General features: G+C 37.7%; 1 protein-coding gene across 6 annotated transcripts in view; it reads left to right on the forward strand.

Annotated features, from left to right (window-relative positions):
• Positions 1-18537, forward strand: part of LOC105481327 (neuronal tyrosine-phosphorylated phosphoinositide-3-kinase adaptor 2) — a 325733-nt gene that overhangs the window by 263439 nt on the left and 43757 nt on the right. The window lies entirely within an intron of this gene.

Raw genomic sequence — 18537 nt, forward strand, 5'->3', positions numbered from 1 at the left:
AGACCTCCTCCTTGGGTGATTTAGCACTTGTTACATGCCTACAGAATCTTTAAAAATACTCTTGCAGCTAAATTCAAATACAAAGGCAAAAAAAAAAAAATGTTTTTAAGTGTGAAAATCCCCAGTGACAAACAGCTGTTCGCTACTGCAGTCTATTGAACCGAAAGAAGGTCTCTCCCCTTCCTGTCCTGCTGGTCTTCTCAATATGAGTCACAAAACTGGAACGTTTTAACACAGCTGATTAAGTCTCATGAGCTACGTGAAGATTTGCCAAAGCTGCCAGGAGAGGGCAGCACACCATCTTTCCCTAGCTCCTTTTTTTTTTTTTTTTTTTTTTTTTTGGAGACCGAGTCTCGCTCTATAGCCCAGGCTGGAGTGCAGTGGGGCGACCTCAGCTCACTGCAACCTCCCCTCTCGGTTCACGCCATGCTCCTGCCTCAGCCTCCCAAGTAACTGGGACTGGGATTACAGGCGCCCGCCACCACGCCCGGCTAATTTTTCCTATTTTTTAGTAGAGACGGGGTTTCACCATGTTAGCCAGGGTCGTCTCGATCTCCTGACCTCGTGATCCGCTTGCCTTGGCCTCCCAAAGTGCTGGGATTACAGGCGTGAGCCACCGCGCCCAGCCCCTAGCTCCTTTTTAAGCAGGGAGGAGTCCTCTATGTATCGTCACAGCAGGAGTGGGATTTTTAAATACCCACCACCCGGCCGGACACGGTGGTTTATGCCTGTAATCACCGCACTTTGGTAGGCCGAGGCGGGAGGATCACCAGGTCAGGAGTTCGAGACCAGCCTGACCAACGTGGTGAAACATCGTCTCTACTAAAAATACAAAAATTAGCCTGGCGTGGTGGCGCATGCCTGTAATCCCAGCTACTCAGGAGGCTGAGGCAAGAGAATCGCCTGAATCTGGGAGGCAGAGGTTGCAGTGAGCTGAGATTGCGCCACTGCACTCCAGCCTGGGCAACAGGGCAAGACTCAGTCAAAAAAAAAAAAAAAAAAGAAAAAAAGAAAAAAAAGCCCACCACCCAGATAGACAGGAGGTGAGGAAGTGAGGCCAAGGGAGTGGCCTAGAGTAGAGTACATCACAACCTTCTTTCCTTCTTATCGCGGTCCCTCCCTCTCAGCTACTCCCAGGGGCTTTGAGTGGGGTGGCTGGACCTGGGGAAAAATACCCTGGAGGATGCTGTTAGGTGCAAACTTTCTAATGGTGCTCTGGCAACCTTAGATGCCACAGCTCTGAAAACAATAATCTGGGGTCTCGGCAAAAGGGTAGTGTGAGTACAATTGACTTTTCACCAATTTAGCTTTTTCTTCTCTCTCCAAAGCTTCCATGCGCTAAAGTCACCTACTTTTATGCCAAATTGTGTAGCCTACCTTCTCTTGTACCACCAAGCAAACACCAATAACTGACATATATCACTGTCATTGACATTTTGCAGTTGTCAGCATTAGTACTTGTTGACAAAACGAGTCAAACTCTGTAAAATATTTGAAGAGATTTATTATGAGCCAAATATGAATGAATGACCATGACCTGTGACACAACCCTCAGGGATCCTGAGAACATGTGCCCAGCGTGGTCGGGATGCAGCTTGCTTTTATACATTTTAGGGAGGCATGAGACATCAGTGAGATACATTTAAAAAATACATTGGTTTGGTTCAGAAACGCGAGACAACTCAAAGGCTGGGCGGTGTTGGGGGGCTGGTTCCAGGCTACAGGTAAATTTCAACATTTTTGGATTGATAATTGGTTGAGTTTGTTTAAACACTTGAGATCAATAGAAAGGAAATATTCAGGTTAAGATAAAAGATTGTGGAGACCAAGGTTCTTTCAAAGTCTTACAGTGACTGCCCTTAGAGACAATGGATGACAAATGTTTCCTTTTCGGACTTTTAAAGATTCTTACTTAATCTTTTCAGGATTGGGAGGGCCTGGAAGAAAAAGATCTAGCTACCTTAACAGAGATGCTTTACAAATACACATTCCCCACTCCCCCCACTCTCCCCACCCCCCACGACACACACAGGACAGCTTTGCAGGACCATTTCAAAACATGGCAAAGAAACATGTTTTGGGGTAAAATATTTTGACTTTCTTCTTTGTCAGGTAATGTTATGCCAGGGTCAGATTGGAAAGTAAGTCATGGTATATAGGGTTAAATATAAACCATTCTGATGAGAATTTATGGTTTGTAGGGCATGACTCTCCAGACCCATTAGATAGGAATTTGTGCAAGCTAAAAAAAAATCAGAGCTTAGGCCTCATACTTCAGAGTTCATAAATTGCCTTCATGTATTGAGCCAACAAATGCTTGTTGTGTACTGCTAAACACCAGATATTCTGCTAGATGCTTGAGTTTGAAGATGGTTGCTACAACAAACTCTTGTGTTCAAAGAAATTACAGCCTGATAAAGAAGCCAAATACGTGTGTGTGAATATATAAATAATATAATTTATATTCAATAAGAGTGAGTGGAAGACCTTTACAGTCAGATGTAAGACAATTTACAAAGGAGTGAGAAGTCTGAAGTCATACAATTTGATAGAGAAATGCAAGCAGTTTAGCATTATAGGATTAACAAATGTTGAGGTGGGAAAAATTGTAGAAAAACGATTAGGGGATGAAGAGCATGTGGTAAAGCTCTGGGAGAATTAGGAACCATAAGCATGATCATTCTTACTCCCAGCTTGAGGAAGCTGATTCACGCAGAAAGTCAAGTCAACAGAAATTTGCTAAGGAGCTCTCTCCTTTTAATTTAAATTCTGATTCCCTGAGATCATCTCACTTAAGCCTCAGATGACAGGGGGATTGTAGAAGAGAGCCCTTCCCTGAACAATTAGCATAACAAAAGAGGGCATTCTTAACTGAACGAATCTTCAATGGATAGAATACCTAAGAGCAATCATTTGTTTCATATTTTCCTTTTGAAAATACTTAATAGAGATAACTTAATAGACATTCTTTACAGATGCACAGTTGAAAGACTAGTATAATGTGTGTTCTTTTAAACACACACGATATTTTTTAAAAAAATCATGTCACTACATCTCTGAATATTTGAACATGACTATCCTAAGACCAAGTGTATTCTTCTAAACAATCAAACTCAAAAAAGCAGTCAGGTAATTTATAATAATTCACTGCTATCTACTATCATCTAATATAAAGGGAATCTTCAAATCTCTACAAGGGCCCCAATATTACACCCCTCCCCAATTTGGGATCCAATCAAGGATATGACATTACATATCGTTTTCACAATTTCTTTCTTTCTTTCTCCAAATCTCCTTGAATCACAAATACTTCCCAACCTCATTAGTCTTTCAAGATATTGACATTTTCAGAGTTCAGAACAATTTTGCTTTTTTTCCAAAATGTCCCTTACTGTAATTTGTCTGATTGTTCTTTTGTGATTACATTTGAGTTCACCATGCTTGGCAAGAAAATTACATGTGACAGCCTTCTCCGAGAGTCACACAGCAGATGACATCAGTTGGTTTCATCACTGGGGCTGATGTTTGAACACAACATCATTAAGATTCTCTCCTCTAGATTTGTCCACTCTAAATACTCTGTGTACCAGGAGGCTGAGGCCATGGGGGCTGCCTCAGAGGTTTCCATTAGAGGATCAGATCAGTGGATTGAGTATATTATGTTTCTTATATTTTCTCTTAGAAAAAGAAGAAATCTAAATATGTTTTATCAATGTCTAAATATATTTGACCTAATGTTTTCTCGTGTGACCATCGCAACAGTCCTGCAAATCATAATCATTACTCCATCTCTGATGAGAAAACTGAGAAACAAAAGGTCAAGTGAAATCTCAAGTTCACAGAGTGAGTAATGGCAGATCTGGGACTTGAACCCCTCTCTTGTCATTCTCAATGCACTGTTCTTTCCTGTGTGTGTCAGCTGCACTCTCATGGGTATTATAGAGCAAACATATAGTGAAAATTTCCTATGCAGTTCATCACCACTAGACGGAGGAAGAGGATCTCCAAAGTTAACACGTCTACATTCATTTGGGCTAGAAATTATTTGACAAGTCAAACTATTAATGCAAGGTAATTACATACACAGGAATGAATAAGAAAAAATATTGTGTCCTAATTGGTGTCCCCTGCAATTTTTTTTTTTTTTTTTTTTGCTGCTAATAGCTTAAAATTGATTGCATATGCATCAACTACAGACATAATAGAGGATGATTAAGGACAAGTATGAAAACCAAAAAAACTACATAATGAATGTCTGACTCATATTTTATTTACAGTGAGGTTTCAGGCAGGAACATGCAGTTGGTTGTTCTTTTACAATATATGTTATCTACTTGAGGCATAAAGCATGTGGTACATGAACTTACAGAGCAGATGTTAATTATTACTATTTTTCATGAGTCTATCTCTTCCTTTTTACAGAAGAGATCAAAAGTCATTATGGCACATGAATTTGGCTTTTATTACCATGTATTGTTTTAAAATTAAAGGCCTCAACATAGGTTTCTGCACATCACATCTTTATCTACCACAAATAAGATACGATTGTTTAATTCATCCCTTAAGAGCTCATTCCTATGGACAAAAATGGGCAAAGCTAATCTCTATATATTTCAACTGATTATGTGTTATGAAAATAAACGCTATCTAGAGATAAAACTGGAAGCTTACATTTTCAACTACTTATTTTTCTTAATTACAATTTAAAAAACCATTTAGTGAGAAAAAAAAGAAAGAAAGAAACACAGTATTGTAATGTCAGCCCTATGAAAACAAGTGTCCAGAATGTACTGGGAAGAGCTCAGTTTGTTCTAGAATTTGAAAAGCACTGCCAAGTGAATAACAGAAAAATCAAAATTTTATTAATATTTAAAATGCTGAGATGGAGAAAATTCAAAGTAGCATTTAGTTCAGTAGTAGAAAATGTTTAATTATGTTAGACTTTAAAAAGAGAAAAATAACAACTTGTATTTCAGTTCTGTCCAGCAGTCAGATGATGTGCAAAGGACAAGAAGGTTAAATAAATAGATACGATTGTTCCAAAGCTTCAAGCTGTTTGAAAGCACTGTGAGCACACCTCCTCTAAGGAGAGTTGGGTTGGTATAAAGTACACCCAGGTCCATGCCTATGTCCTGAATGGTACTACCTAGGTTTTCCTCTAGGATTTTTATGGTATTAGGTCTAACATTTAAGTCTCTAATCCATCTTGAATTAATTTTCATATAAGGAGTAAGGAAAGGATCCAGTCTCAGCTTTCTACTTATGGCTAGCCAATTTTCCCAGCACCATTTATTAAATAGGGAATCCTTTCCCCATTTCTTGTTTCTCTCAGGTTTGTCAAAGATCAGATGGCTGTAGATGTGTGGTATTATTTCTGAGGACTCTGTTCTGTTCCATTGGTCTATAGCTCTGTTTTGGTACCAGTACCATGCTGTTTTGGTTACTGTAGCCTTGTAGTATAGTTTGAAGTCAGGTAGCGTGATGCCTCCAGCTTTGTTCTTTTGACTTAGGATTGTCTTGGAGATGCGGGCTCTTTTTTGGTTCCATATGAACTTTAAAGCAGTTTTTTCCAATTCTGTGAAGAAACTGATTGGTAGCTTGATGGGGATGGCATTGAATCTATAAATTACCTTGGGCAGTATGGCCATTTTCAAGATATTGATTCTTGCTATCCATGAGCATGGTATGTTCTTCCATTTGTTTGTGTCCTCTTTTATTTCACTGAGCAGTGGTTTGTAGTTCTCCTTGAAGAGGTCCTTTACATCCCTTGTAAATTGGATTCCTAGGTATTTTATTCTCTTTGAAGCAATTGTGAATGGAAGTTCATTCCTGATTTGGCTCTCTGTTTGTCTGTTACTGGTGTATAAGAATGCTTGTGATTTTTGCACATTAATTTTGTATCCTGAGACTTTGCTGAAGTTGCTTATCAGCTGAAGGAGATTTTGGGCTGAGACAAGGGGGTTTTCTAAATATACAATCATGTCATCTGCAAACAGGGACAATTTGACTTCTTCTTTTCCTAACTGAATACCCTTGATTTCTTTCTCTTGCCTAATTGCCCTAGCCAGAACTTCCAACACTATGTTGAATAGGAGTGGTGAGAGAGGGCATCCCTGTCTTGTGCCAGTTTTCAAAGGGAATTTTTCCAGTTTTTGCCCCTTCAGTATGATATTGGCTGTGGGTTTGTCATAAATAGCTCTTATTATTTTGAGGTACGTTCCATCAATACCGAATTTATTGAGCGTTTTTAGCATGAAGGGCTGTTGAATTTTGTCAAAAGCCTTTTCTGCATGTATTGAGATAATCATGTGGTTCTTGTCTTTGGTTCTGTTTATATGCTGGATTATGTTTATTGATTTGCGAATGTTGAACCAGCCTTGCATCCCAGGGATGAAGCCCACTTGATCATGGTGGATAAGCTTTTTGATGTGTTGCTGAATCCGGTTTGCCAGTATTTTATTGAGGATTTTTGCATCGATGTTCATCAGTGTCCTTTGTAGGGACATGGATGCAGCTGGAAACCATCATTCTTAGCAAACTATCACAAGAACAGAAAACCAAACACCGCATGTTCTCACTCATAGGTGGGAACTGAACAATGAGATCACTTGGACTCAGGAAGGGGAACATCACACACCGGGGCCTATCATGGGGAGGGGGGAGGGGGAAGGGGGGAGGGGGAAGGGGGAGGGGGAGGGGGGAGGGATTGCATTGGGAGTTATACCTCATGTAAATGACGAGTTGATGGGTGCAGCACACCAACATGGCACAAGTATACATATGTAACAAACCTGCACGTTATGCACATGTACCCTACAACTTAAAGTATAATAATAATAAATAATTAAAAAAAATAAATAAATAAATAAAAAATAAAGTACACCCAGGTTGCAGCGATTCACCTTACATGAGGGGAAGACGAAGAGCTCTTCAAATGAAAAAATGTGCTTTGCACATTCTGGCCCATTAAAACACTTTCTGCTCCAAACAGAAGTGGTATTTGCAGGTCCTACTTTGGAAGGTTTTATAGATAGGTCATGATGACTTCCTCTGACCAAATCCATTTTGTACAGTCTTGCTATGGTTCTGTATCCTAGGCCTTCAAGTTTGGTGTACATAGATGCCAAGGAATAAAAAGGATAACAACCATCTGATTCTCATCTCAACCAAAGAGGCAGGTTTAACTAGAGGAAATGGGTGCATGCTCGTGTGTTAGGTTATTTTTATTAGACCTGAAAGCAGAACCCTGGATTATTTTATGGGGAGAAGTAATGGAATCTTTCCTTTGGAGACCTTTAAAACCACAGTTCACTTCCATATTGGTGAGATAATACTAGTGTGGTTCTGCCTAAGATAAGGGAAAGGATTACTAAATGAGTCTTAGGCCATTTCAATGTAGTTCTGTAGGAAACTCTAAAAAAGACCCTTACAAATTAATGGTCTTGGTTATGATTTTTATACCCTTATGTCACCACAAAGGGGTGCTGTTGCATTAGTTTATGTCCCTCCTGGGAAACTGTCTTCAGTATTTTCCAAAAAAAAAAAAAATCCTACGTAGGCTTTCAGCAATCATTTTGGCACCATCAAGCAGTAATTCACTGTTTATCATGTGTTTTGGAATTACAGGGATCTGTATTAAAATCAGTATTGCTAAGATTTATTTGAATTGTTTACAGGCATACCTTGGAGACAGCACAAGTTCAGTTCCAGACCATGGCAATATAGTGAATATTGCAATAAAGCAAGTCTCAATAATTTTTTGGTTTTCCAGTGCATAGAACAATTATGTTTACATTATAATCCAGTCTATTACGTGTAAACATTATGTCTAAACAATGTATATACCTTAATTTTAAAAATATTTCATTGCTAAAAAATGCTAATGGGCGTCTGAGCCTGCATGTAGCCCTAAGTGTTTGCAGTGGAAAGTCTTTCCTCAGTGTTGATGGCTGCTGACTGATCAGGGTGGTGGTTGTTGGAGGTTGGGGTGGCTGTGGCAATTTCTTAAAATAGGACAACAGTGAAGTTTGCAACATCAATTGAACTCTTCCTTTTACAAAAGATTCCTCTGTAGAATGCAATGCTGTTTTTGTTTTTTCTTTTTCCCTCCTTTACCTATGCTAAACCATGTGATGCTGTTTGAGAGCATTTTCTCCACAGTAGAATTAAAGTCATTTTTTCTCAAACCCTGACACTGCTTTATCAACTAAGCTTATGTGATATTCTAAATCCTTTCTCGTCATTTCAACAATGTTCATAGCACCTTTACCGGGGTGCATTTCATCTCAAGAAACCACTTTCTTTGTTCATCCATGAGGAGCAACTCATTATGTGTTCCAGTTTTATCATGAGATTGCTGCAGTTCAGTTACTTCTTCAAGCTGCATTTCTACTTCTAGTTCTCTTACCATAATTTATACTTTACCACATCTGCAGTCCACTGAAGTCTTCAATGCCTCAAAGTCATCCAGAAAGTCGATATCAACTTCTTCCAGATTCCCGTTCATGTTGATATTTTGAACTCTTCCCATGAATGACAAGGGTTCTTAATGGTATCTAGAATGGTGAATCCTTTCCAGAAGTTTTTGAGGTAATTTTTTTACCAAACTTATCAGATGAATCACTATCTGTGGCAGCTGTAGCCTTATGAAAAGTATTTCTTAAAAAATAGGATTCAAATGTCAAAATTAGTTCTTGATTAATGGCTTCAGAATGAATGTTAACAGGCATAAAAACATTAATCTCCTTGTACATCTCCATGAGAGCTATTGAGTGACCAAGTGCGTTGTCCATGAACAGTAATATTTTGAAAGGAATTCTTTTTTTTTTTTTTTCTGTGCAGTAGGTCTCAACATGGGCTTTAAATATTCAATAAATAATGCTGTAAACAGATGTGCTGTCATCCATACTTTGTTTTTTAATTTATAGAGCACAAGCTGAGTAGATTTAGCATGATTGTTGAGGGTCTTAATATTTTTGAGATGGTAAGTGAGCATTGGCTTCAGCTAAGTCACCAGCTGCATTAACTCCTAACAAGATAGTCAACGTGACCTTTGAAGCCAGGTATTGACTTGTCTGTAGCTAGGAAAGTTCTAGCTGCCATCTTCTTCCAACAGAAGCCTGTTTCTTCTACATCAGAAGTCTTTTTAGTATAGCCACCTTCATCAGTTATTTTAGTTAGATATTCTGGATAACTTACTGCTTCTCCTTGCACTTTTATGTTATGAAGATGGCTACTTTCTTTAAACCTAATCAACCAATCTCTCCTTGCTGCAAAGTTTTCTTCTGTAGGTCAATCACCTACTTTAGCCTTCATATACCTGAAGAATTAAAGCATTGCTCTGAATTAGTCTTTGGCTTAAGAGGATGTGTGACTGGTTTAATCTTCTACCCACACCACTAAAACTTTCTCCATATCAGCAAGAAGGCTGTTTCACTTTTTAATCATTCAAATATTAAGTGCAGTAATACTTCTAATTTCCTTTAAGAACTTTTCCTTTGCATTCACAACTTGGGTAACTGTTGGCAACAAGAAATGTGGCATTTGGCCTATATTGGCTTTTGACATGCCTTCCTCACTAAGCTTAATCATTTCTACCTTTTGATTCAAAGTGAGAAATGTGCAACTTTTCCTTTCACTTGAGCACTTAGGAGCCATTGTATTGCAGGGTTATTAATTGGCCTAATTTCAACATTGTCATGTCTCAGGGAGGAGGGAGGCCTGAGAAGAGGAAAAGAGATAGGGGATATTTGGTTGGTGGAGCAGTGAGAACACGTAAAGCATTAATTGATTAAGTTTGCCATCTTATATGGGCATGGTTCATGATACCCCCAAGAAATTACAATAGTGATATTAAAGGTAATCACAGATCACCATAAACAGATATGATGTATTAGTCTGTCCTCACACTGCTATTAAAGACATACCCGAGATTGGGAAGAAAAAGAGGTTTAATGTACTTACAGTTCCGCATGTCTGAGGAGGTCTCACAATCATGGTGGAAGGCAAGGAGGAACAAGTCATGTCTTACATGGACGGCGGCAGGCAAAGAGAGAGCTCTTGCAGGGAAACTCCCCCTTATGGAACCACTGGACCTGGTGAGACTTATTCACTATCATGAGAACAGCATGGGAAAGACCTGCCTCCGTGATTCGATTACCTTCCAGGGAGTCCCTCCCACAACACGTGGGAATTCAAGATGAGATTTGGGTGGGGACACAGCCAAACCATATCACATGATAATACTGATGAAGTTTGAAAAACTGTGAGAATTGTCAAAATGTGACACAGAGACAGTAAGTGATCACATAATGTTGGAAAAATGGTGACAACAGACTTGCTTGACAGAGGGTTGCCTCAAATCTTCAATTTATTAAAAAACATGCAATGTCTGTGAAACACAATAAAGCAAAGCACAATAAAACGAGGTAAGCTTATGTAACCATTTCTTTAGAAAAATACACACAGTCTGTGGATTATTGCTGTGCATTCATTACAAACTACACTTTTTAAATGTTTCTTTAGGCAGTGATAGGTGATATGGTTCTTACCTTGACCACTGTGAATCAAATTAATGTCTTATGCTATGGTCATATAATCCTTTGGGGGCTAGGATTCTGGTATTAATGAGCAATTTTTAGATCTGCAGGATAGTCAGAAAGCAGTCTTCTTTGAGAAATGATGCGTGGTAAAACAAGAACATTGAGCCTGTGACTCCAGCAGTAGTACCTCCTATCCACTCTTCCCTGGCAGGGAGTATGAAAAGAACAAAGCAGTCTGTAGTCCTGTGTGTACTCACTACCAACAGTCCTCTGTTTCCCTTTTATCTTGGGTACAATGACAAAGCAGGCTCTCTGTTCCTGACCCAGATGGACTTCAGAACTGTAGCTCACAAATTTGCCCTGTGATGAGCAGAGGACCCCATTCAGGGCTGAGGAAATCAGGGGAAGCCACAAAGCTTAAAGTCTTATATCTCCTGAGCTGAGTCCAAAAGAGTTTCAGTAAGTAGCTTTCTGTTCTGAGAACTGTGGGGTAGAGAGAGAGAGGAAAAAAAAAGTAAAAAACTTTCATTTCTTCTGGCAAGACTTTGATGAGGAGACTGGGGATTTGAAGAGAATGTAACTTGTATAGAGTTGGGGCTTTGATTATATATTAGGTTGTGGTATTTGGAATTGGGGGTTAAAAATGTGTTCTGACATGCAGTACAAAGAAGGCCTATGTTTTCTAGTGTTTGCAAGTGAAATTAATTTCAGAATAGCTGAGGGTTTACTAGTTCCCCTCAGAAGAGTTTAACATCCCTTTACCTAGAAGCTTTGCTGTGGCTGTAGGAATGGTTACTGTGTTTGGAAAAATTGACAGGAAATCTTTGTTTATATTTGCCCATTGGGACTTTGACTTGTGAGTACGTGAGGGGCAAACGTGTTAAGGTGCTACAGTGATTAGCGAAGAAGCTAGAGACGTGCAAAATGAGTCAGCACAGGGTGCAAGAAAACTGCCCTCAATCCAGAATCACCGTGCTATGACCATGACCCCCGACGTGTCATTGCTCTGTGGATTTTTCTCCTTTCCTGGAGACCAGGAAGCCCCTCAATATTTGTCAAAAGTGGAACATGTGTTTTATCACATATCCTGAATCTCATCTGTTTGTAGATTCTCCTGGAAGCAGTATGCTGAGAGAACAGGAGGTTAAATTTGGTCACAATAGGAGTGTTGGGAAGATCTGTCGATATTTGCCAAAGGCATGAGGTCACCAGTATTCAGGGAATTTGAAAAAGGGGTGTATTTTGAATGTTGTATTTCCAGTAACATACTGATTTTAGAGTAGGTCATGTATCAGCAAAGTGAGGGGCAAGCCCCCAGTCTTATGCGTTAACAGGAAAGAAAGAATGAAATTCTTAATATCTATAGTAAAATGAAAGATTATTTATTACTACCTTCTCAAATCATTTAACTAGAAATATTTTACAAGCCAGATGTGTCATATTAGTGATTTTTCATAATTTATTGTTTACTAGTGGTAAAAGAGTTTCCATTGCACTTTTTAAAAATTTCAACTTTTATTATAAAGTATACATGTCCAGGTTTATTACATGGGTAAATTGTTGATGCCGAGGCTTGAGGTCCCAACAATCTCATCACCCAGGCAGTAAGCGTAGTACCCAACAGGCAGTAAGCGTAGTACCCAACAGGCAGTAAGCGTAGTACCCAATAGGCAGCTCTTCAGCTCACATCCCCACCTCCCTCCCTTCCCTGTCTAGTGATCCCAGTGTCTATTGTTCCCATCTATACATTCATGTGTATTCAGTGTTTGGCTCCAACTTATAAGTGAGAACATGCAATATTTGACTTGCTGTTATTGCAATAGCTTGCCTAGGATAATGGCGTCTAGCTCCATCCATATTGCTGCAAAGGACATAATTTTGTTCTTTCCTATGGCTTCCTAGTATTCCATGGTGTATTTGTACTACATTAAAAAAAAATCAAATCCACTGTTTATGGGCACTTAGGTTGATTCCATTTCCTTGATATTGTGAACAGTGCTACAATGATTTTTTTTTTTTGCTGTTACAATGATTTTTTATTGTGCATGTGTCTGATAGAATAAATTGTTTTACTGTGGGTATACACCCAGTAGTGGAATTATTAGCTCAGTTGGTAGTCCTATTATAAGTTCTTTGAGAAATCTCCAAACTGCTTTCCACAGTGGCTGAACTAGTTTTTATTCCCACCAACCATGTATTAGCATTCTCTTTTCTCTGCACCCGTGCCAACATCTGTAGTTTTGTGGTTTTTTAATAATCACCATTCCAACTGATGTGAGATGGTAACTCATCATGGTTTTGACTTGCATTTCTCTGATGATTAGTGATCTTAAACATTTTTGTATATGTTTGTTGGCCACTTGTGTGCCTTTTTTTGAGAAATGTCTATTCATGTCCTTTACCTATTTTTCATTGGGATTTTTTGTTTTTGTTTTTGGCTTGTTGATTTAAGTTCCTTGTAGATATTAGACCTTTGTCAGAGGCACAGTTTATGAATAATTCCTCTCATTCTATATGCTGTATGTTTACTCTGTTGGTAATTTGCTTTGCTCTGCAGAAGCTCTTTGTTTAACTAGGCCCCACATCAATTTTTGATTTTGTTGTAATTGTTTTTGGGGACTTAGTCATAAATTCTTTGCCAAAACTTAGGTTGAGAAGGGTATTTCCTGTTTTTTTTTTTTCCTAGAATTTTTATATTCTGAGGTCAGACTTTTAAATCTTTAATTCATCTTTAATTATTTTTCACATGTAGTGAGAGGTAAGGGTCTAGTTTCATTATTCTGCATATGGCTAGCCAATTCTCCCAGCACCATTTATTGAACAGAGAATCCTTTCTCCATTGCCTATTTTTGTTAATTTTGTTGGGGATTATATGGTTGTAGACTGGGCAATTTACAAAAGAAAGAGGTTTAATGGGACTTACAGTTCCACATGCCTGGGGAGGCCTCACAATCATGGTGAAAGGCAAGGAGGAGCAAGTTCATCTTTTATGGATGGCAGCAGGCAAAGAGAGAGTTTGTGCAGAGCAACTTCTATTTTAAAAACCCTAAGGTCTTGTGAGACCCATTCACTATCATGAGAACAGCACAGGAAAGGCCTACACCTGTGATTCAATCATCTCCCACCAGATCCCTCTCACAACATGTGGAAATTATGGGAGCTACAAGATAAGATTTGGTTGGGGACAGAGAGTCAAACTATATCAAGTACTATGCTGTTTTGATTACTGTAGCTTTATAGTATAGTTTGAAGTCAGGAAATGTAATACCTCTAGCATTATTCTTTTTGGTTAGAATTGCTTTGACTATTTGGGCTCTTTTTTGATTCCAAATGAATTTTAGAATAGATTTTTTTAATTCTGTGAAAAATGATATTGGTATTTTGATAGGGATAGTATTGAATGTGTAAGTTGCCTTAGGCAGTATAGCCATTTTAACTATACAGATTCTTCCAACCCATGAGCACGGAATAATTTTCTATTTATTTGTGTTATCTCTGATTTTTTTTTAGCAGTGTTTTGTAGTTTTCCTTGTAGAGATCTTTCACCTTCTTGGTTAGATGGATTTCTATGTATTTCATTTTATTTGTGGCTATTATAAATGGGATTATGTTCTTGATTTGGTTCTAAGCTAGAATATTATTGGTGTATAAAAATGTTTCTCTTTTTTGCACATTGATTTTGTATCTTGAAACTTTCCTAAAATTATTTATCAGTTCCAGGAGCCTTTTGGTGGAGTCTTTAGGATTTCCTATGCATAGAATCATATCTTTGGCAAAGAGAGAATAGTTTCACTTCTTTTCCTGTTTGGATGTGTTTTATTCATTTCTCTTTTCTGATTTACCCTGGCTAGGACTTCCAGTACTGTGTTGAATAGAGTGGTGAGAGTGGGCATCCTGATCTGCTTCCAGTTCTCAAGGGGAGTGGTTCCAGCTTCTGCCCATTTGGCATGATGTTGACTGCAGGTTTGTCCTAGATGGTTCTTATTATTTTGAAGTATGTTCCTTCAATGCTTAATCTGCTGAGGATTTTTATCATGAAGGGATACTGGGTTTTATTGAAGTCTTTCTCTGCATCTATTGAGATGATCATATGGTTTTTGTTTTTGATTCTGTTTGTATGGTGAATCATATTTATTGGTTTGTGTATGTTGATCCAACATTGCATCCCAGAAATAAAACCTTCTTGATCATCTTAAAGTAACTTTTTGAGGTGCTACTGGATTTGGATTGTTAGTATTTTGTAGTGGTTCTTTGTGTCTATGCTCATCAGGGATATTGGCATGAAGTTTACTTTTTTCATTGTGACTCTGACAGATTTTGGTATCAGGATGAGGCTGGCTTTATAGAATGAGTTAGGGAGAAACTCCTCCTCCTTGAATTTTTGGAAAAGTTTCAGCAGGAATGATATCAGTTCTTCTTTGTGTATATGATAGAATCTGGCTATGAGTCCATCTGGTCTAGGTCTCTTTTTGGTTAGTTGTTTTTTTCAATTACTGATTCTATTTCCAAACTTTTTATTGGTCTATTCAGGTTTTCACTTTCTTCCTGATTGAATGTTTGGAGGTTGTGTTTTTCAGGAATTCATCTATTTTGTCTAGATTTTCTAATTTTTACATAGAGGTGCTCAGAATAGTCTCTGAGGATCTTTTGTATTTTGTGGGAGCAGTTGTAAAGTCATCTTTGTCATTTCTGATTGTGTTTATTTGAATCTTCTCTTTTTTCCCCCTTTGTTCATCTAGCTAATGATCTATCAATTTATTTACTCTTTTGAAGAACTAACTTGGTTTCATTGATCTTTTGTATGAACTTTTTGGTCTCAATTTCATTGAGTTCTTCTCAGATTTTATTTATTTATGTATTTAATTCTACTAGCTGTGTGGTTGGATTGATCTTTTTCTAGTTCCTCTCATTGCATCTCTTATGCTTCACAAAACTTAAGACCAATTAATAGTAGTATCTTTGAAGATAAAGTTCTTTCAGTCCTTTTTCTAAAATTTTATTGCAAGAAGGCAATATTTTCTTCAATATGCTGCATTTTATTAAAGAGTAAAAGTAAAGAGAAAGACTTTTTGTTTCTTTCTTGGATGTTACATATACTTGAATTGCATGATAAGGTATGAGATACAAGGTTGAGGGGCCAAGAGGTATTTCAACTGAAATACTAATTTATGAAATGCATTGTTCATGAAGCAGTGAGATTGGATGTAAATGTGCAGATATATGGAATTTCTGGGTTTAATCCTGGCTCCATTATCCCCTTGCTGAGTTTCATGGACAAATTATTTAACCTTTCTGACTCAGGTGCCTTATTTGAAAAATGGAGGTAATTAAGATGAGCTGTAATTAGAGTCCTAAAGAGTAGAGGATAATGGTAATTTATGATAAAGTAGATTGATGACATCACTGGTTTTCTTATCATTGTTCAATCCTCAAAGGACAGTGAATACATTATTGTACTCTTATCCTAGCTAAGAAAAAGAGATTAAGTATATTGTATAAGAAACTTGGCAAGTGTTGTTCAGAGGAAAATGTAGCTTAACAAGTATGGACATAATAACAATTGCTTTTGGAATCATGTTCTCACTTTTGAGGAATGCTTTATAAAAGTAAGTACTTTATTTCAGAAAAAAAAGGTAGAAAAGAAAATATTAATAACACTGTATAATTTGAAGTCATGGTCCTAGAACAAAATTAAAACTAACCACTGAGATGTTTTGCATTAATTATATATGGTACAGAGAGCATCTTGGTATTTTCAACAATATTATCTAGAATGATCATTAACACATATGATAATTATATTTAATTGAAGTAATTCTATGTTTTCCAACAGAATTTCAAACAAAATTTAAATATTGCAAACACTTTGGTAATACATTCTCATTTACAGAGTGGAGTTTCTAATTGTTTTATTTTATTTTATTTTATTTTATTTTTTGAGGCAGAGTCTCGCTCTGTTTCCCAGGCTACAGGACAGTGGTATGATCTCAGCTCACTGCAACCTCCAACTCCCTGGTTCAAGCGATTCTCCTGCCTCAGTCTCCGGAGTAGCTGCGATTACAGGCACGCACCACCATGCCCAGCTAATTTTTGTATTTTCAGTAGTGACGGGGTTTCACCATGTTGGCCAGGATGGTCTTGATCTCCTGACCTTGTGATCCACCCGCCTCGGCCTCCCAAAGTGCTAGGATTACAGGCGTGAGCCACCGTGCCCGGCCTGATTTAATTTTTTAATCTATTTTATTTTTGACTTTTATCTTTATTCTAATTTGAAATAATGTATTTGCATGTAGAATAGATGAGATAATCTATGGGACAGATAGCACCGGGTTTAACATACTATGACTGTTCAGTTTCCCTCTTCACACTTTCCCTTGTTGCCTATTTCTCACACACAATCAATGAGAGCTTGGATTCATCAGTTTAGCTACTCACTTGCTCCAAGGCATCAAATCAAAATGTCAGCAGAAGTCATTAAATGTTGTTTTTATGAAAATTGAAAAAAGAAGTCTCCCCCTTGTTAAGCAAGGGTATCTCTGGCAGAATGTAATGTGTTGCTTAAGTTTAGAAGTCTAGGAAAAGCTCTCAGTTTTCTTATAAGAGAATACCAATAAAGCCTAAGAGAATGTAGTTGATTCGTGTTACACCTAGAAAGGGGTTGCAATCTTATAGAGTAGATTCTGTCCAACTACGAATACCAAGTGGGGCACTGCTCCTTGCATTATCCTACAGGCAATCATTTGCATTTTTCTAGAGTTCTAGTGTTCAGTGTTCTCAAGAAATTATTTTTAAAAATAATTAAGGAATGTTATGATAAGTAAATCTTATAAAGATAGTCATTGCAACTTACATTTATATAACTTTATTATAAGGATATATTTCATTGAACATATAAAATCAAATTTAATACAGACTAGTAGTTTTATTTTTTATAGCAGAAAGCTAAGGTAGTATATAACTTCCCCAATGTCCCCTCTAATACAATTCTATTCCCTGAAAACAAGAGATTGATTATTGGCTATCAAAAGATGAGGGTTTGTTTAGTAATTCTGAGCCTATGCATTCAGGAAAAAACCAAAGCGTATGTAAAGAGTTTCTCTCATGACTTATGTTGCAGTGCAGTGCCATAATTAGATATTTATCCATCCATAAAAGTCTTTTTAAAGGTATGATGCATATACTATTGGAAATTATTATTCTAAATCATTTCACCCCGGATCTGGCTATAGCTATATAAAAAAATTAAATAGACTACAAGTAGTCCAATAACAATATATTTCCTCACACTCTGTGTGTGTGTGTGCATTTTACACTTGTGATTGTGCGTTAGGTAAGTAACACACTTATTGCAACAAGTATAACCCAAAATTTTAGTGCTTTTTCCTTAAAATATGTTTCTTAGTCACATAAGGTGTAACAGTGTTCCTGGTTGATGGATGTTCCAGATTGTTGGACAGATCTGGGCTCCTCCCAACTTGTGGCTCTGCCATTCCTAAGAAACTCTGACTGTTCTACTGAATCTGCTGTTTCAGGCTCATAGATGAGAGGTGGGACAGAAAGAACATCACATATGAAAAATGATTATCTGTCTCTCCCAAGAGAGACACAAAGTCAGAATTCAGTTATAAGGCCATATGCAACTGCAAGAGAGAAGGTCCTTAATAAATAATTATTGCAGACATAAATGCATAAATCCTGACAGCAGCAATGGGCCAAAAACAGATGGAGTGATCACTGATGTGTCTAATATCTTAGGGTTGTGGATGGGTTACTACATTCAGAGAGAAGCAGTGGAGCTTTACGGATTCGGGAATTAGTTCCGGCTATTCCATTCACTGGCATTATCTCTTTGGGCAAGTGATGTAACTCCACCAAGCCTCAGTTGTTCAATCTGTAGAAGAAAAAGAAAGTGAGCACTTTTGGTCACGTGCTGTTTTCCAGGAATGGTGGTAGATACATGATATAAAATATCCATAATCTCACTGCATTTATGCAC

Source organism: Macaca nemestrina, chromosome 11 (assembly GCF_043159975.1).
Source record: "Macaca nemestrina isolate mMacNem1 chromosome 11, mMacNem.hap1, whole genome shotgun sequence".
NCBI lineage: Eukaryota > Metazoa > Chordata > Mammalia > Primates > Cercopithecidae > Macaca > Macaca nemestrina.